Here is a 17,124-nt window from a genome sequence, read left to right on the forward strand (position 1 = left end):
ACAGGGACCACCATCAAAGCCTCCCTGATAAAGTGCAACATCCCCACCGACACCTGGGAGTCCCTGGCCAAAGACCAGTCCGCCCTAAGTGGAGGAAGTGCATCCAGGAGTGTGCTGAGCACCACAAGTCTCGTCGCCGAGAGCGTGCAGAAACCAAGCGCAGGCAGCGGAAGGAGCGTGCGGCAAACCAGTCCCACCCTCCCCTTCCCTCAACAACTGTCTGTCCCACCTGTGACAGGGACTGTGGTTCCCGTATTGGACTGTTCACCACCTGAGAACTCACTTTTAGAGTTGAAGCAAGTCTTACTCGATTCCGAGGGACTGCCGATGATGGTGATATTTATATCCACAGTAAGAATAAGTTCCCTGCTGGGCTGGTGTCCGATGAATGCATCTGGATCGATGCAGTGATTTGTTTAACTGGCTGTGCTGAGGAGTTTGACTGGCTACTAATTTGCACACGGAGTCGACAGTGCAAAAGATAACTCCTTATCCTTAATGCCCTGTTATCCAAAAATGTGCATTTCCTTGGGTCCTTTATAGTCCTGTTTTCTTGCAGACCTGTAGTCTCTGGGGGGAACTGTGTTACCCCCTGTGGCCAATCAACTGTGGGACTCCCCGGATAGACAGTATCAATCTCTTTGTCTGTATGTATAACCAAGTTCAGTCCTTGACCTCAGCCATTGCTTTTAATGGGTGATGTGTCACCACTTGCCTTCCCCCTCCCAGGTAGTCCAAACATTTTTACTTTAAAACAGTTTTACCGTGGTCTCTTCCTGTGCCTTGTTCCAAGAAAAATAGGTTTACCCTTACAGGTGAGAGAGACACAGAGAGAGAGAGAGAGTGAGAGACAAAGAAACAGACAGAGAATGAGAGAGACAGGGAGATGGAGAGACAGAGAGATTGAGAGAGAAAGAGAGAGAGAGACAGAGAGACAGAGAGATTGGGGTAGAGTGTGACTGAGTTGCCTTGGGATGTTTTACTATGTGAAAGACCCGATATATCGATGTTGAGAGGCGAATATTAGTAGAGACGGAGGCAGGAGTCTGGGGGATGAGACACAATCTGAGCGTTTCATTGACCCCTCCTCATTCTTCAAACACACAGCACTAACTGGGGAATGACGCACAGCCCAGAGCAGGTGGCTCCATAGCTCAGGGGTTAGAGCATTGGTTGAGTAAACCAGGGGTCGTGGGTTCAAATCTCACTGGAGCCTACCTAAAATTAGCTCGGTATTTAAATACCTCTCTCTCTTTTCCCTTTCCGACCGATTCTCCCCCTCTCTCTCTCACTCCTCCCCTCTCTCTCTCCCTTCCCCATCACGACCCGTTCGATATATTTTTCTCACTCCTTCCACTCTCTCTTTTCCCTTCCCCTCTCTTTCCTGCTCCTTCCCCTTTCTTGCTCAGAGCAGGTGGCTCCATAGCTCAGGGGTTAGAGCACTGGTCTAGTAAACCAGTGGGTGTGGGTTCAAATCTCACTGGGGCCTACTCAAAATTAGCTCAGTATTTAAATATCTGTTTCTCTCCTCTCCCCTCCCACCTCTCTCCTCTCCCTCTCTCTCACTCCTTCAGGAGCAGGCCATTGGGAAAAGCATAATTTGGTCAGGCAGATTCAGCATGGATTTATGAAGGGGTAGTCATGTTTGACTAATTTGCTGGAATTCTTTGAGGATGTCACCAACAGGGTGGATAAAGGGGAAATCATTTTAAGAGTGGAAGCAAGTCTTCCTCGATTCCGAGGGACTGCCTCTTGCAATGTCTGTCAGCTTGTAATGTTTGTAGCTCCACATTGAGGATGTGGACGTATTGTGTACTGCAAGTGCAGAGTTAATAATAAACAGAATTCGGCGGGTTTCCGGAGACTTCCGAGAGAGCTATGCGCCATGTTAGGAAGCTGTGTGTGCTGTGCCCTGTGAATATATCACACCGATGCTGATGATGTTCGAGACAAAGAGTGAGAGAGAAAGAGGAAGTCAGGTTGAGAGATTGAGTGAGAAGGAAAAAGAGAAAGAGAAAGAGAAAGAGTGAGGGAGAGGCAGAATCCCATTCGGCCCATCGTATCCACGCCGGCCGGCCAAGAGCAACCCAGCCTCATCCCACTTTCCAGCTCAAGGTCTGTTAGTTGCAGCATTTTGAGTACTTTTTAAATGTGGTCAAGAACGAGCCCATCGTTCCACGGTCAGTCTGGGAGCTGTTCAATATTTATAATTAAAGCCCTTGTTAATTGACAGTGAATTTAAAGACTGAGCTAATTTTGAGTCGGCCCCAGTGAAATTTAAACCCACAACCCCTGGTTTACTAGACCAGTGCTCTAACCCCTGAGCTATGGAGCCACCTGCTGTGGGCTGTGGGTCATTCCCCAGTTAGTGCTGTGTGTTTGAAGAATGAGGAGGGAAATGGTCCACGTTGTCCAGGGCCACGCCGTGGATCTTGATGACTGGGGGGCAGTGCTTTGCGGCGAGGACAGGTTGATGGAGTACCTTTGTCTTACGGATGTTTAATGTAAGGCCAGTGCTTTCGTACGCCTCAGTAAATACATTGACTATATCCTGGAGTTCAGCCTCTGAATGTGCGCAGATTCAGGCGTCGTCCGTGTACTGTAGCTCGACGACAGAGGTTGGGGTGATCTTGGTGATCATCGATTCCATTCATGCCACTTCAAAGGGTACGTTTGCAAGGGCTGTGGAACAATGGGACACCTCCAACGTATGTGCAGGCGAGCTGCAAACACTGCTAATCCTGCAAACCACCTTGTGGCAGAGCAGGACAGATCCACGGCGGAACACGATGAACCAGAGCCTCAGACCGAGGAGGCAGAGGTATATGGGGTGCACACATTTACCACAAAGTGTCCCCCGATAATGCTGAAGGTTGAATTAAATGGGCTCCCGGTGTCCATGGAGCTGGACACGGGCGCGAGCCAGTCCATAATGAGCAAAAAGACTTTCGATAAGTTGTGGTGCAACAAGGCTTCAAGGCCAGTCCTGACTCCCATTCGAACCAAACTTAGAACGTACACAAAGGAACTGATTCCCGTAATCGGCAGTGCTACCGGAAAGATCTCCTACGATGGAGCGGTGCACGATTTACCACTGTGGGTGGTACCGGGCGATGGCCCCACGCTGTTCGGCAGGAGCTGGCTGGGAAAGATACATCCGTCGAGGACACCTCATGTGCCCAGGTCCTAAGCAAGTTCCCCTCGCTGTTCGAACCAGGCGTCGGGAAGTTCCAAGGAGCAAAAGTGCAGATCCATTTAATTCCGGGGGCGCGACCCACCCATCACAAGGTGAGAGCGGTACCTTACATGGTGAGAGAGAGGGTGGACATTGAGCTGGACAGGCTGCAACGAGAGGACATCATTTCGCCGATTGAATTCAATGAGTGGGCCAGTCCGATCTTTCCAATCCTCAAGGGAGACGGCACCGTCAGAATCTGTGGTGATTACAAAGTAACTATCAATCGTTTCTCCCTGCAGGATCAATACCCGCTACCAAAGGCAGATGACCTATTTGTCACGCTGGCCGGGGGTGAAAACATTCACGAAGCCGGACTTGACCTCGGCCGACATGACGCAGGAGCTGGTGGAATCTTCGAAAGGCCTCACCTGCCTCAACATGCACAAAGGTCTTTTCGTTTACGACAGATGCCCGTTTGGGATTCGATCAGCCACGGCGATATTCCAGAGGAACACAGAAAGCTTGCTGAAGTGGGTCCCGTGCACCGTGGTCTTCCAGGACGACATCTTGGTTACAGGTCGGGACACCGTCGAGCATTTGCAGAACGTGGAGGAGCTCCTTAGTCGGCTTAATCGTGTGGGGCTCGGGCTGAAATGCTCGCAGTGCGTTTTCCCGGTGCCTGAAGTGGAGTTCCCGGGGAGAAGAATCGCGGCGGACGGCATCAGGCCCACCGATTCGAAGACGGGGGCAATCGAGAAGGCACCGAGACCACAGAACGTGACGGAGCTGCGGTCGTTTCTAGGACTCCTGAACTATGTTGGTAACTTCTTACCGGGTCTCGGCACATTGTTAGAACCCCTGCACCCTCCACTGCGTAAGGGAGATGAATGGGTCTGGGGTAAAAGCCAAGAAAATGCCTTTGAGAAAGCTAGGAAGCTGTCATGTTCAAACAAATTGCTTGTGTTGTACGATCCATGTAAACGTTTGGTACGAGCATGTGATGCGTCGTCGTACGGGGTCGGGTGTGTATTGTAACAAGCTAATGAATTTGGGAAATTGCAACCGGTTGCTTATGCAACCAGAAGTCTGTCTAAGGCCGAGAGGACCTACAGTATGATCGAGAGAGAAGCGTTAGTGTGTGTTTACGGGGTAAAGAAAATGCATCAATATCTGTTCGGGCTCAAATTCGAATTGGAAACCGACCACAAGCCACTTATATCCCTCCTTTCTGAAAATTAGGGGATAAATACGAACGCATCAGCCCGCATCCAGAGATGGGCGCTCACGTTGTCCACATACAACTACGCCATCCGCCACAGGCCAGGCACAGAAAACTGTGCCGATGCTCTCAGTCGGCTGCCATTGCCCACCACCGGGGTGGAGATGACACAGCCCGCAGATTTAGTTATGGTAATGGAAACATTCGAGAGTGAGCAATCACCTGTCACCGCCCGACAGATTAGAACCTGGATGAGCCAGGGCCCCTTACTGTCCTCAGTAAAAAGCCGTGTGCTCCACGGGAGTTGGTCTAGTGTCCCGTTAGAGATGATCGAAGAAATAAAGCCATACCAGCGACACAAAGATGAAATGTTTAGACAGGCAGATTGCCTCCTGTGGGGCATTTGGGTAGGTATGCCAAAAAAGGGCAGGGGCACTTTCATTAGTGATCTCCACAGTACCCACCCAGGCATAGTAATGATGAAAGCGATAGCCAGATCCCACGGGTGGTGGCCCGGTATCGATGCAGACTTAGAGTCCTGCGTGCACAAATGGAATACATGTTCCCAGTTAAGCAACGCACCCAGTGAGGCGCCCCTAAGTTTATAGTCTTGGCCCTCCAAACCGTGGTCTGGGGTTCATGTCGACTATGCAGGCCCATTCTTGGGGAAAAATGTTTTTAGTGGTTGTAGATACGTACTCCAAATGGATCGAATGTGTGATAATGTCTGCAAGCACGTCCACTGCCACCATCGAAAGCCTACGGGCCGTGTTTGCCACGCACGGCCTGCCTGATGTCCTTGTAAGCGACAATGGGCCGTGCTTTACCGGTGCCGAGTTCAAGGAATTCATGACCCGCAATGGGGTCAAACATGTCACGCCTGCCCCGTTTAAGCCAGCGTCCGACGGTCAGGCAGAACGAGCAGTTCAAACAATCAAGCAGAGCTTGAAAAGGGTAACTGAAGGCTCACTGCAGACTCGCTTGTCCCGAGTCCTGCTCAGTTACCGCACAAGACCCCACTCACTTACCGGGGTCCCTTCCACTGAACTGCTGATGAAAAGGGCACTTTAGACAAGGCTCTCGTTAGTCCACCCTGATCTACACGAACAGGTAGAGAGCAGGCGGCTTCAACAGAATACATAACGTGATCGCACAAATGTGTCACGTGAAATTGAAGTAAACGATCCTGTATTTGTGTTGAACTATGGACAAGGTCCCAAGTGGATTGCTGGCACTGTTTTGGTCAAAGAGGGGAGCAAGGTGTTTGTGGTCAAACTCGCAAATGGACTCACCTGCAGAAAACACTTGGACCAAATCAAACTGAGATTTACAGACTATCCAGAACAACCCACAACAGACTCTACCGTCCGTCCAACACACAGACGTAGCAACCGACCCAGCGGTTGACCACGAAGCAGAACCCATCACCCCCCAGCAGTCCAGCAAGGCCAGCTGCACAGCAGCCCAGCGAGGGCCCAACAAATGATTCACCAACACCAGCATTTGTACCGAGACAATCAACCAGGGCAAGGAAGGCCCCAGATCGACTCACATTGTATATAGTTACACTATTGACTTTGGGGCAGGGGGCGGGGGGCAAGTGTTGTTATGAATGTAAACCTGTAATTATCATGTCTGACCACCAGAGGGCTTATCTCCTGGAGTCCCAAGGGATCCCACAATCCCTTGGGAGCACCTGTACTTAAGGAAGCCTCACAGGCTGGTGAGGCACTCTGGAGACCTGTGATAAAGGACTAAGGTCACACCTTACTTTGAGCTTGCAGTATCTCGTCTGACTCTTGATTCAAGACAGAACACCTTCCACTCTCTCTTTTCCCTGTCCCTCTCTTTCCTGCTCCTGCCCCTGAATTTACCAGAGCAGGTGGTTCCATAGCTCAGGGGTTAGAGCACTGGTCTAGTAAACCAGGGGTCGTGAGTTCAAATCTCACTGGGGCCTACTCAGTATTTAAATGCCTCTCTCTCTTCTCCCATTCCGACAGATTCTTCCCTTCCCCATCACAGCTCTTTTTACCCCTCTCTCCCTTTCCCGCTATTTCGCTTTCCCCGTCTCGCCCTCCTTTCCCTCACTCGCATCAACCGCTCTCCTTCCCCATTTCTCCCCTTCCACTCTCTCTCTCCCCTTCCCCTCTCTCTCTCTCCCCTTCCACTGTCCCTTCTTCCCAGTCTCCTCTTCCCCCTCTCTCTCTCTCCTTCCACTCTCTCTTTACCCTTCCCCTCTCTTTCCTGCTCCTTCCGCTGACTTCCCTAGCGCAGGTGGTTCCATAGCTCAGGGGTTCGAGCACTGGTCTAGTAAATCAGAGGTCAGGGGTTCAAATCTTGCTGGGGCCTACTCAAAATTAGTTTAGTGTTTAAATACCTGACTGATCACCCCCTGACCCTCCCCTTACCGCAAGGACCACATCCAACTCCCTCCTGAACATATCCAATGAACTGGTATCAACAACTCTCCGCGGCAGGGAACCCCACAGAACAACAACTCTCCGAGTGAAGACGTCTCTCCCAAACAGCCCACCCCCATCCCAATAGCGTGCCCCACCCCAGCTCAGAACCCATCCAACACCGGGTATACTGCCCCAACACCCAACACGGCCCGTCCCGTCAGAATCCTCCCCAAATGCCGAACACCCCTGGATGTTGAGCACCCAGCCCCTGCGAAGCCAACCACACCACATCCACCAATCGCCATCTGCGCAGTCAACCTGAAAACTCCCTGCACCGAGGCACAGAGCCCACAGGCCTGACCGTCCAACACACTTTGCCCCCCCACCAGACCTTCGCTGCAATGTGGCCCCTCCTATCCCCTGCCCCTCAATCCCCCACCCCTGTCTCCATTCATCTTCCCTCTGCCTCCCCGCACAGGCCCCCACCTTGGGGACGGTAACTTTCTGGGGTTGGGAATTTTAGCTCCCGCCGCAGAATTGGCCTGACCACCCCTCAATGGAAGCAGCGTGCAATTTCCCACACTCCACTTCCTTTGCGGGCACGACCGGATGTTCATGTGACAGTGGGAACTGGTGTTCTCCACTCTCTGTCCTGTGACAGTGGGAACTGTTGTTCTCCACTCTCTGTCCTGTGACAGTGGGAACTGGTGCTCTCCACTCTCTGTCCTGTGACAGTGGGAACTGGTGTTCTCCACTCTCTGTCCTGTGACAGTGGGAACTGGTGCTCTCCACTCTCTGTCCTTTGACAGTGGGAACTGGTGCTCTCCACTCTCTGTCCTGTGACAGTGGGAACTGGTGCTCTCCACTCTCTGTCCTGTGACAGTTGGAACTGGTGTTCTCCACTCTCTGTCCTGTGACAGTGGGAACTAGTGCTCTCCACTCTCTGTCCTGCGACAGTGGGAACTGGTGTTCTCCACTCTCTGTCCTGTGACAGTGGGAACTAGTGCTCTCCACTCTCTGTCCTGTGACAGTGTGAACTGGTGCTCTCCACTCTCTGTCCTGTGACAGTGGGAACTGTTGTTCTCCACTCTCTGTCCTGTGACAGTGGGAACTGGTGCTCTCCACTCTCTGTCCTTTGACAGTGGGAACTGGTGCTCTCCACTCTCTGTCCTGTGACAGTGGGAACTGGTGCTCTCCACTCTCTGTCCTGTGACAGTTGGAACTGGTGTTCTCCACTCTCTGTCCTGTGACAGTGGGAACTAGTGCTCTCCACTCTCTGTCCTGTGACAGTTGGAACTGGTGTTCTCCACTCTCTGTCCTGTGACAGTGGGAACTAGTGCTCTCCACTCTCTGTCCTGCGACAGTGGGAACTGGTGTTCTCCACTCTCTGTCCTGTGACAGTGGGAACTAGTGCTCTCCACTCTCTGTCCTGTGACAGTGTGAACTGGTGCTCTCCACTCTCTGTCCTGTGACAGTGGGAACTAGTGCTCTCCACTCTCTGTCCTGTGACAGTGGGAACTGGTGCTCTCCAATCTCTCTCCTGTGACAGTGGGAACTGGTGCTCTCCATTCTCCCGTCCTGTGACAGTTGGAACTGGTGCTCTCCACTCTCCCATCCTGTGACAGTGGGAACTGGTGCTCTCCACTCTCTGTCCTGTGACAGTGGGAACTGGTGCTCTCCACTCTCCCGTCCTGTGACAGTGGGAACTGGTGCTCTCCACTCTCTGTCCTGTGACAGTGGGAACTGGTGCTCTCCATTCTCCCGTCCTGTGACAGTGGGAACTGGTGCTCTCTACTCTCTGTCCTGCGACAGTGGGAACTGGTGCTCTCCCCTCTCTGTCCTGTGACAGTGGGAACTGGTGTTCTCCACTCTCTGTCCTGTGACAGTGGGAACTGGTGCTCTCCACTCTCTGTCCTGTGACAGTGGGAACTGGTGTTCTCCACTCTCTGTCCTGTGACAGTGGGAACTGGTGCTCTGCACTCTCTGTCCTGTGACAGTGGGAACTGGTGCTCTCCACTCTCTGTCCTGTGACAGTGGGAACTGGTGCTCTGCACTCTCTGTCCTGTGACAGTGGGAACTGGTGCTCTCCACTCTCTGTCCTGTGACAGTGGGAACTGGTGCTCTCCACTCTCTGTCCTGTGACAGTGGGAACTGGTGCTCTCCACTCTCTGTCCTGTGACAGTGGGAAGTGGTGCTCTCCACTCTCTGTCCTGTGACAGTGGGAACTGGTGCTCTCCACTCTCTGTCCTGTGACAGTGGGAACTGGTGCTCTCCTCTCACTGTCCTGTGACAGTGGGAACTGGTGCTCTCCATTCTCCCGTCCTGTGACAGTTGGAACTGGTGCTCTCCACTCTCTCTCCTGTGATAGTGGGAACTGGTGCTCTCCATTCTCCCGTCCTGTGACAGTTGGAATTGGTGCTCTCCACTCTCTGTCCTGTGACAGTGGGAACTGGTGCTCTCCACTCTCTGTCCTGTGACAGTGGGAACTGGTGTTCTCCACTCTCTGTCCTGTGACAGTGGGAACTGGTGCTCTCCACTCTCTGTCCTGTGACAGTGGGAACTGGTGTTCTCCACTCTCTGCCCTGTGACAGTGGGAACTGGTGCTCTCCACTCTCTGTCCTGTGACAGTGGGAACTAGTGCTCTCCACTCTCTGTCCTGTGACAGTGGGAACTGGTGTTCTCCACTCTCTGTCCTGTGACAGTGGGAACTAGTGCTCTCCACTCTCTGTCCTGTGACAGTGTGAACTGGTGCTCTCCAATCTCTGTCCTGTGACAGTGGGAACTAGTGCTCTCCACTCTCTGTCCTGTGACAGTGGGAACTGGTGCTCTCCACTCTCTCTCCTGTGACAGTGGGAACTGGTGCTCTCCATTCTCCCGTCCTGTGACAGTTGGAACTGGTGCTCTCCACTCTCCCATCCTGTGACAGTGGGAACTGGTGCTCTCCACTCTCTGTCCTGTGACAGTGAGAACTGGTGCTCTCCACTCTCCCGTCCTGTGACAGTGGGAACTGGTGCTCTCCACTCTCTGTCCTGTGACAGTGGGAACTGGTGCTCTCCATTCTCCCGTCCTGTGACAGTGGGAACTGGTGCTCTCCACTCTCTGTCCTGCGACAGTGGGAACTGGTGCTCTCCCCTCTCTGTCCTGTGACAGTGGGAACTGGTGCTCTCCCCTCTCTGTCCTGTGACAGTGGGAACTGGTGTTCTCCACTCTCTGCCCTGTGACAGTGGGAACTGGTGTTCTCCACTCTCTGTCCTGTGACAGTTGGAACTGGTGCTCTCCACTCTCTGTCCTGTGACAGTGGGAACTAGTGTTCTCCACTCTCTGTCCTGTGACAATTGGAACTGGTGCTCTCCCCTCTCTGTCCTGTGACAGTGGGAACTGGTGCTCTCCACTCTCTGTCCTGTGACAGTTGGAACTGGTGCTCTCCCCTCTCTGTCCTGTGACAGTGGGAACTGGTGCTCTCCACTCTCTGTCCTGTGACAGTGGGAACTGGTGCTCTCCACTCTCTGTCCTGTGACAGTGGGAACTGGTGTTCTCCACTCTCTGTCCTGTGACAGTGGGAACTGGTGTTCTCCACTCTCTGTCCTGTGACAGTGGGAACTGGTGCTCTCCATTCTCCCGTCCTGTGACAGTGGGAACTGGTGCTCTCCACTCTCTGTCCTGTGACAGTGGGAACTGGTGTTCTCCACTCTCTGTCCTGTGACAGTTGGAACTGGTGCTCTCCACTCTCTGTCCTGTGACAGTGGGAACTGGTGCTCTCCACTCTCTGTCCTGTGACAGTGGGAACTGGTGCTCTCCACTCTCTGTCCTGTGACAGTGGGAACTGGTGCTCTCCACTCTCCCGTCCTGTGACAGTGGGAACTGGTGCTCTCCACTCTCTGTCCTGTGACAGTGGGAACTGGTGCACTCCACTCTCCCGTCCTGTGACAGTGGGAACTGGTGCTCTCCACTCTCTGTCCTGTGACTGTGGGAACTGGTGCTCTCCACTCTCCCGTCCTGTGACAGTGGGAACTGGTGCTCTCCACTCTCTGTCCTGTGACAGTTGGAACTGGTGCTCTCCACTCTCTGTCCTGTGACAGTGGGAACTGGTGTTCTCCACTCTCTGTCCTGTGACAGTGGGAACTGGTGTTCTCCACTCTCTGTCCTGTGACAGTGGGAACTGGTGCTCTCCATTCTCCCGTCCTGTGACAGTGGGAACTGGTGCTCTCCACTCTCTGTCCTGTGACAGTGGGAACTGGTGTTCTCCACTCTCTGTCCTGTGACAGTTGGAACTGGTGCTCTCCACTCTCTGTCCTGTGACAGTGGGAACTGGTGCTCTCCACTCTCTGTCCTGTGACAGTGGGAACTGGTGCTCTCCACTCTCTGTCCTGTGACAGTGGGAACTGGTGCTCTCCACTCTCCCGTCCTGTGACAGTGGGAACTGGTGCTCTCCACTCTCTGTCCTGTGACAGTGGGAACTGGTGCACTCCACTCTCCCGTCCTGTGACAGTGGGAACTGGTGCTCTCCACTCTCTGTCCTGTGACTGTGGGAACTGGTGCTCTCCACTCTCCCGTCCTGTGACAGTGGGAACTGGTGCTCTCCACTCTCTGTCCTGTGACAGTTGGAACTGGTGCCCTGGAACAACAGGCTTATTTTCCTCTTTTCCCTTCCCCCTATCTCTGTCACTCCTTCCCCTCTCGCTCCCCTCCCCCTCTATCTCTTCCCCCTCCCCCTCTATCTCTTTCCTTCTCCTTTTCTCTCTCCCTTTCCCCATCCAGAAGCAGAGAATAAGTGAGAGAGACACGGAGAGAGAGAGAGGCAGAGAATGTGACAGAGAGACAGAGAGATTGAGGCAGAGTGTGACTGAGTTGCCTTGGGATGTTTTACTACGTGAAAGACCCGATATATCGATGTTGAGAGGCGAATATTGAAGAGACGGAGGCAGGAGTCTGGGGGATGAGACACAATCTGAGCGTTTCACTGACCCCTCCTCATTCTTCAAACACACAGCACTAACTGGGGAATGACCCACAACCCAGGGCAGGTGGCTCCATAGCTCAGGGGTTAGAGCACTGCTCTAGGAAACCAGGGGTTGTGGGTTCAAATCTCACTGAAATGAGCTCAGTATTTAAATTAACAAGGAGCTTTCTTTGTAAATATGAAACTGACCCTGTCACCACAGGCTCTCCCCTTCCCCCCACTCTCTCACCCTGCCATTCTCTCTGTCCCCTTCCCCCGAGAGAGAGAGAGCTCAGAGCAGGGAGCTGGGCCCGACTAAAACTGAGCTCAGTATTTAAATTCACCATCAATTGACAAGGGCTTTAATTATAAATATTAAAAAGCTCTGAGACCGACCCTTGAACTGCAGGCTCTTGCTTTCTCTCTTCCCTTTCTCCTCTCTCTATCATTTCCCTTTATTTTCCTCTCTCTCTCCCCTCCGCTCATTCTCCTTCCCCTTTCTCTCTCCAACTCCCTCTTCTCCCCTTCCCCTCTCTCTCTCCCTTCCCACCCCCCACTTCCTCTCTCTCACCTTCCCCTTCTCTATTTCCTTCCCTCTCTGGCCATCCTCTCCCTTTTCCCCCACTCCATTTCTTTCTTCCTCTGTCTCCCCTGTGTACCGCTCCCTCTCACCCCTCCACTCACTCTCCTTCACCCTTTCTCTCTCCCTTCCCCCCTTTCCCACTCTCTCTCCCCTTCCTCTCCCTTTCCTTCCCCCTCTATCTCTCTCCATCCCTCTCTCCTTCTCTCTCTCCTTCCCGCTCACTCTCTCCCTTTTCCCTTCTGACTGTAACTTTCTCGCTCCCCTTCCCATCTCTCGCTCCCCTTCCCATCTCTCTCACCCCTTCCCATCTCTCACTCCCCTTCCCATCTCTCTCACCCCTCCCCATCTCTCGCTCCCCTTCCCATCTCTCTCACCCCTCCCCATCTCTCGCTCCCCTCCCCATCTCTCGCTCCCCTCCCCATCTCTCGCTCCCCTTCCCATCTCTCTCACCCCTTCCCATCTCTCGCTCCCCTTCCCATCTCTCGCTCCCCTTCCCCTCTCTCTCTCTCCCCTTACCCTCTCTCTCTCCCCTTCCCATCTCTCGCTCCCCTCCCCATCTCTCTCTCCCTTTCCCCTCTCTCTCTCTCCCCTTCCCCTCTCTCTCTCCCCTTCCCATCTCTCGCTCTCCCCTTCCCCTCTCTCTCTCCCCTCCCCATCTCTCGCTCCCCTCCCCATCTCTCTCTCCCTTTCCCCTCTCTCTCTCTCCCTTTCCCTCTCTCTCCCCATTCCCCTCTCGCTCTCACTTTCCCTTTACCATTTTCACTCTCTCCCTCTGCCTTTCTTCACCTCTATCTCCCCTCCCTCCTCTCTCTCTCTCTACCCTTCCCACTCACGAGACAGAAAGAAAGTGAAAAAGATACAGAGAGAGAGAGTGACACAGAGAAAGTGAGAATGAGAGAGAGACAGAGAGAGTGAGCGAGAGAGAGAGAGAGACAGAGAGAGTGAGCGAGAGAGACAGAGAGAGACAGAGAGAGATTGAGCCAGAGTGTGACTGAGTTGCCTTGGGCTATTTTATCTCCCTCCCTTCCCCTTCACTCTCTCTTCCCCCCTCTCCCTTTTCCCATCTCTCTCACTCCTTTCCCTCTCATGACGCCTTCTCACTCTCCCCTTCCCTCTCTGTCTCCACTCCCAGCTCTCTCTCAACTCCCCTCTCTCCACTTCGCTCTCTCATTCCTCCTCCTCTCTCTCCCTTCCCTCCTCTCTCTCTCACTCTTATCCCTCTCTCCGCTTTCCCCTCTCTGCCACTCCCATCTCTCTCTCCCTCCCTTCTCTCCACTTCTCTCTCTCCACTCCCCCCTCTCTCTCCCTTCCCCTCCACCTCTCTCTCTCGTCCCCCTTCACTCTCTCTTCCCCCTCTCTCCCTTTTCCCATCTCTCGCTCACTCCTTTCCATCTCACTACCCCCTCTCATTCTCCCCTTCCCCCCTGCCTTCTCACTCTCCACTTCCCTCTCTGCCTGCCTCCCCTTCCCCTCTCTTCCCTTCACTCTCCCTTTCCCCCACTCCCTTCCACATCACGACCCATTCTACATCTTTTTACCCCTCTCTCCCTTTCCCGCTATCTCGCTTTCCCCGTCTCTCACTCATTCCCCTCTCCCCCCTTCCCCCTCCCTCGCTTCTCCCTCTCACCTTCACCCTCTCTCCCTTTCTCCCCTCCCTCTCTCCCCTTCCACCTCAGCCTTTTCACTCTTCCTCTCCCTCCTCTCTTTCCCATTCCCACGCTCTCCCCTCTCTCTCTCTCTTTTCCCTTCCCCCTCTCTCTCATTTCTTCCCCACTCTCTCCCCTTCCCCCACTCTCTCCCGTTCCCCCTCTCTCTCACTCCTTCCACTCTCTCATTTCCCTTCCCCCTCTTTCCTGCTCCTTCCCCTGACTTGTCTCGAGAATCTGGCTCCATAACTCAGGGGTTAGAGCACTGGTCGAGTAAACCAGAGATCATGGGTTCAAATCTCACTGGGGTCTCCTCACAATTAGCTCAGTATTTAAATTCACCATCAATTAACAAGGACTTTAATCATAAATGTTAAACAGCTCTGAGACTGACCCTCAAACTACAGGCTCTCAATCTCTCTCACTGCCTTCTATTGTTCTTCTCTCCCTTTCCCCACTTCATTTCTTTCCTCCTCTGTCTCTCCTGTGCCTTGCTCTCTCTCCTTCCCCATTTCTCTCTCCCTGTCCTTCCACCTCCATCTCTGTCCATTTGCCTCCTTCACTCCCCCCTCTGTCGTTCTCACTCTCCACTTTCCTCACTGTCTCTCTCCCCTTCCCTCTCCCTTTGCCCCACTCCCTCACCATACCATTCTCTCTCACCTTCTCCCTTTCCTCCTCTCTCCCCTTCCCTCTCGAGAGACAGACAAACAATCATGTTCCAATGATTGTTCAGGGATGAATCACCAAGAATGATTATATTCGGGCCCCACCTCCTTGTTAACAATAGTAAGAAGCAAACATGAGCTGGTGTTACAGGTGGCTCCATAGCTCAGGGGTTAGAGCACTGGTCTTGTAAACCAGGGGTCGTGGGTTCAAATCTCACTGGGGCCTACTCAATTTTGGCTTCTGTTCCTGAACTCGCTGTCAATCGGCGACAGGCCGACACCATCAACAGGAACCGACTCACTTCACAGTTTAAATACAGCCCACAGCACTTTCACTTTCTGTGACCAGTCTGTAACCGAGTCTTCTTCATATCCAGTCTGAGAGCCACCGATATTTGTTTTAGATTCGTTGCGGGATATGGCCGTCGATAGCAAGGCCGGCATTTATTGCCCATCCCTAATTGCCCCTGGAGAAGGTCGTGGTGAGCAGCCTTCTTGAACACAACTGAGGGCCTCACTTGACCGTTTCACAGGGGCAGTTAAGAGTCAAACCCACATTGCCGTGGGTCTCAATATTCCTCGCTGCCATGCTCCACCTCACAGTCAACAAGCTCCCCGCTGGAGTGGAACTAAACTACAGACCCAGTGGGAACCTGTTCAACCTTCGTCGTCTCCAGGCCAGGTCCAAGACCACCCTGTTATCATCCCCTGGGAAAGTCGTCGCTAGAGTCCTCCTCAACCGTCTTCTCCCTGTGGCCGAGGAGCTCCTCCCGGAGTCACAGTGCGGGTTTGGTCCCCTACGGGGTACAACGGACATATAATCATAGAAACATAGAAACTAGGTGCAGGAGTAGGCCATTCGGCCCTTCGAGCCTGCACCACCATTCAATATGATCATGGCTGATCGTGTAACTTCAGTACCTCATTCCTGCTTTCTCGCTTTCCCCGTCTCTCACTCATTCCCCTCTCCCTCCTTCCCACTCCGTCCCCTCACCCTCTCTCCCCTTCCCCCTCTCTCCCTTTCTCCCTTTCTCCCCTCCTGACCCACTCTCTCCTCCCTCTCTCCCCTTCCACCTCTGCCTTTTCACTCTCCCTCTCCCCCCTCCCTTTCCCATTCCTCCTCTCTCCCTTCCCTGTCTCTCTCTTCGCTTTCCTTTCAGATTCTCCCCTTCTCCCTCTCCCTCCCCTGCGTCCTTCCTCTCTCTCCTTCCACTTTCTCTCTCCCAGTCCCCCTTCCTCCCTTCCACACTCTCTCTCCCCTTCCCATTGGGGTGATCGACCAGACAAACGCACCCTTCCGTCAACGTTACCGAGATGGCGCGAGACGAGAAGGCGCGATGAAACAATCCCGCCCTTCCCCTCCATCTCTCCCCTTGCCCTCTCTCCCACTCCTTCCACTCTCTCTCCCCTCTCTCTCCTTCCCCTCTCTCTCCCCTTCCCCTCTCTCCTTCCCCTCTCTCCTTCCCCTCTCTCCTTCCCCTCTCTCTCCCCTTCGCCCTCTATCTCCCCTTCTCCCCTCTTTCTCCCCTTCCCCCTCTCTCTCGCCTTCCCCCTCTCTCTCCTCTTCCCCCTCTCTCTCTCCCCTTCCTCCTCTCTCCCCTTCGCCCTCTCTCTCCCCTTCCCCTCTCTCTCCCCTTCGCCCTCTCATACTCCACTTCTCCCCCTCTCCCCTCTCTCTCCCCTTCCCCCTCCCTCTCCCCTTCCCACACTCTCTCCCCTTCCCCCTCTCTCTCCCCCCTTCCCCCTGTCTCTCCCCTTCCCCCTCTCTCTCCCCTTCCCCTCTCTCTCTCCCCTTCCCCTCTCTCTCCCCTTCGCCCTCTCTCTCCCCTTCCCCCTCTCTCTCCCCTTCCCACACTCTCTCCCCTTCCCCCTCTCTCTCCCTTCCCCCCTCTCTCCTCTTCCCCCTTGCTCTCCCATTCCCCTCTCCCCTCTCTCTCTCTCCAATTCCCTCTCTCTCTCCCCCTCCCATTGCTCTCCCCTTCCCCACCCTCTCCCCTTCCCCTCTCTCTCTCCCCTTCCCCCTCTCTCTCCCCCCTTCCCCTCTCTCTCCCCTTTCCCCTCTCTCTCCCCTTCCCCTCTCTCTCCCCTTCCCCCTCTCTCTCCCCTTCCCACACTCTCTCCCTTCCCCCTCTCTCTCCCCTTCCCACACTCTCTCCCTTCCACCTCTCTCTCCCCCCTTCCCCCTCTCTCTCTTCCCTTCCCCCTCTCTCTCCCCTTCCCCTCTCTCTCTCTCTCTCTCTCTCTCCCCTTCCCCTCTCTCTCCCCTTCCCCCTCTCACTCCCATTCCTTCTTTCTCCCCTTCCCCACTTTCTCCCCTTCCCCTCTCTCTCCCCTTCCCCTCTCTCTCCCCTTCCCCTCCCTCTCTCCCCCCCTTCCCCTCTCTCTAACCCCTCCCCCATCGCTCTCACCTTCCTCCCTCTCTCTCCCCTTCCCCTCCCTCTCTCCCCCCCTTCCCCTCTCTCTATCCCCTCCCCCATCGCTCTCACCTTCCT

At 54.0% G+C, this 17,124-nt stretch overlaps 5 non-coding genes across 5 annotated transcripts; 4 read left to right on the forward strand and 1 right to left on the reverse strand.

The window, feature by feature from the left end:
* Positions 1-1,143: 1,143 nt before the first annotated feature.
* On the forward strand, positions 1,144-1,216 carry trnat-agu (transfer RNA threonine (anticodon AGU)). The gene has a single exon. It is a non-coding gene; the product is annotated as a tRNA-Thr (tRNA).
* Positions 1,217-1,416: 200 nt separating this feature from the next.
* Positions 1,417-1,489, forward strand: trnat-agu (transfer RNA threonine (anticodon AGU)). The gene has a single exon. It is a non-coding gene; the product is annotated as a tRNA-Thr (tRNA).
* A 773-nt stretch (positions 1,490-2,262) lies between these two features.
* On the reverse strand, positions 2,263-2,335 carry trnat-agu (transfer RNA threonine (anticodon AGU)). Its single transcript has one exon. It is a non-coding gene; the product is annotated as a tRNA-Thr (tRNA).
* A 3,946-nt stretch (positions 2,336-6,281) lies between these two features.
* On the forward strand, positions 6,282-6,354 carry trnat-agu (transfer RNA threonine (anticodon AGU)). Its single transcript has one exon. It is a non-coding gene; the product is annotated as a tRNA-Thr (tRNA).
* An 8,431-nt stretch (positions 6,355-14,785) lies between these two features.
* On the forward strand, positions 14,786-14,858 carry trnat-ugu (transfer RNA threonine (anticodon UGU)). Its single transcript has one exon. It is a non-coding gene; the product is annotated as a tRNA-Thr (tRNA).
* The last annotated feature ends 2,266 nt before the right edge of the window (positions 14,859-17,124 follow it).

Source organism: Pristiophorus japonicus, unplaced genomic scaffold (genome assembly GCF_044704955.1).
Source record: "Pristiophorus japonicus isolate sPriJap1 unplaced genomic scaffold, sPriJap1.hap1 HAP1_SCAFFOLD_536, whole genome shotgun sequence".
Lineage (NCBI taxonomy): Eukaryota > Metazoa > Chordata > Chondrichthyes > Pristiophoridae > Pristiophorus > Pristiophorus japonicus.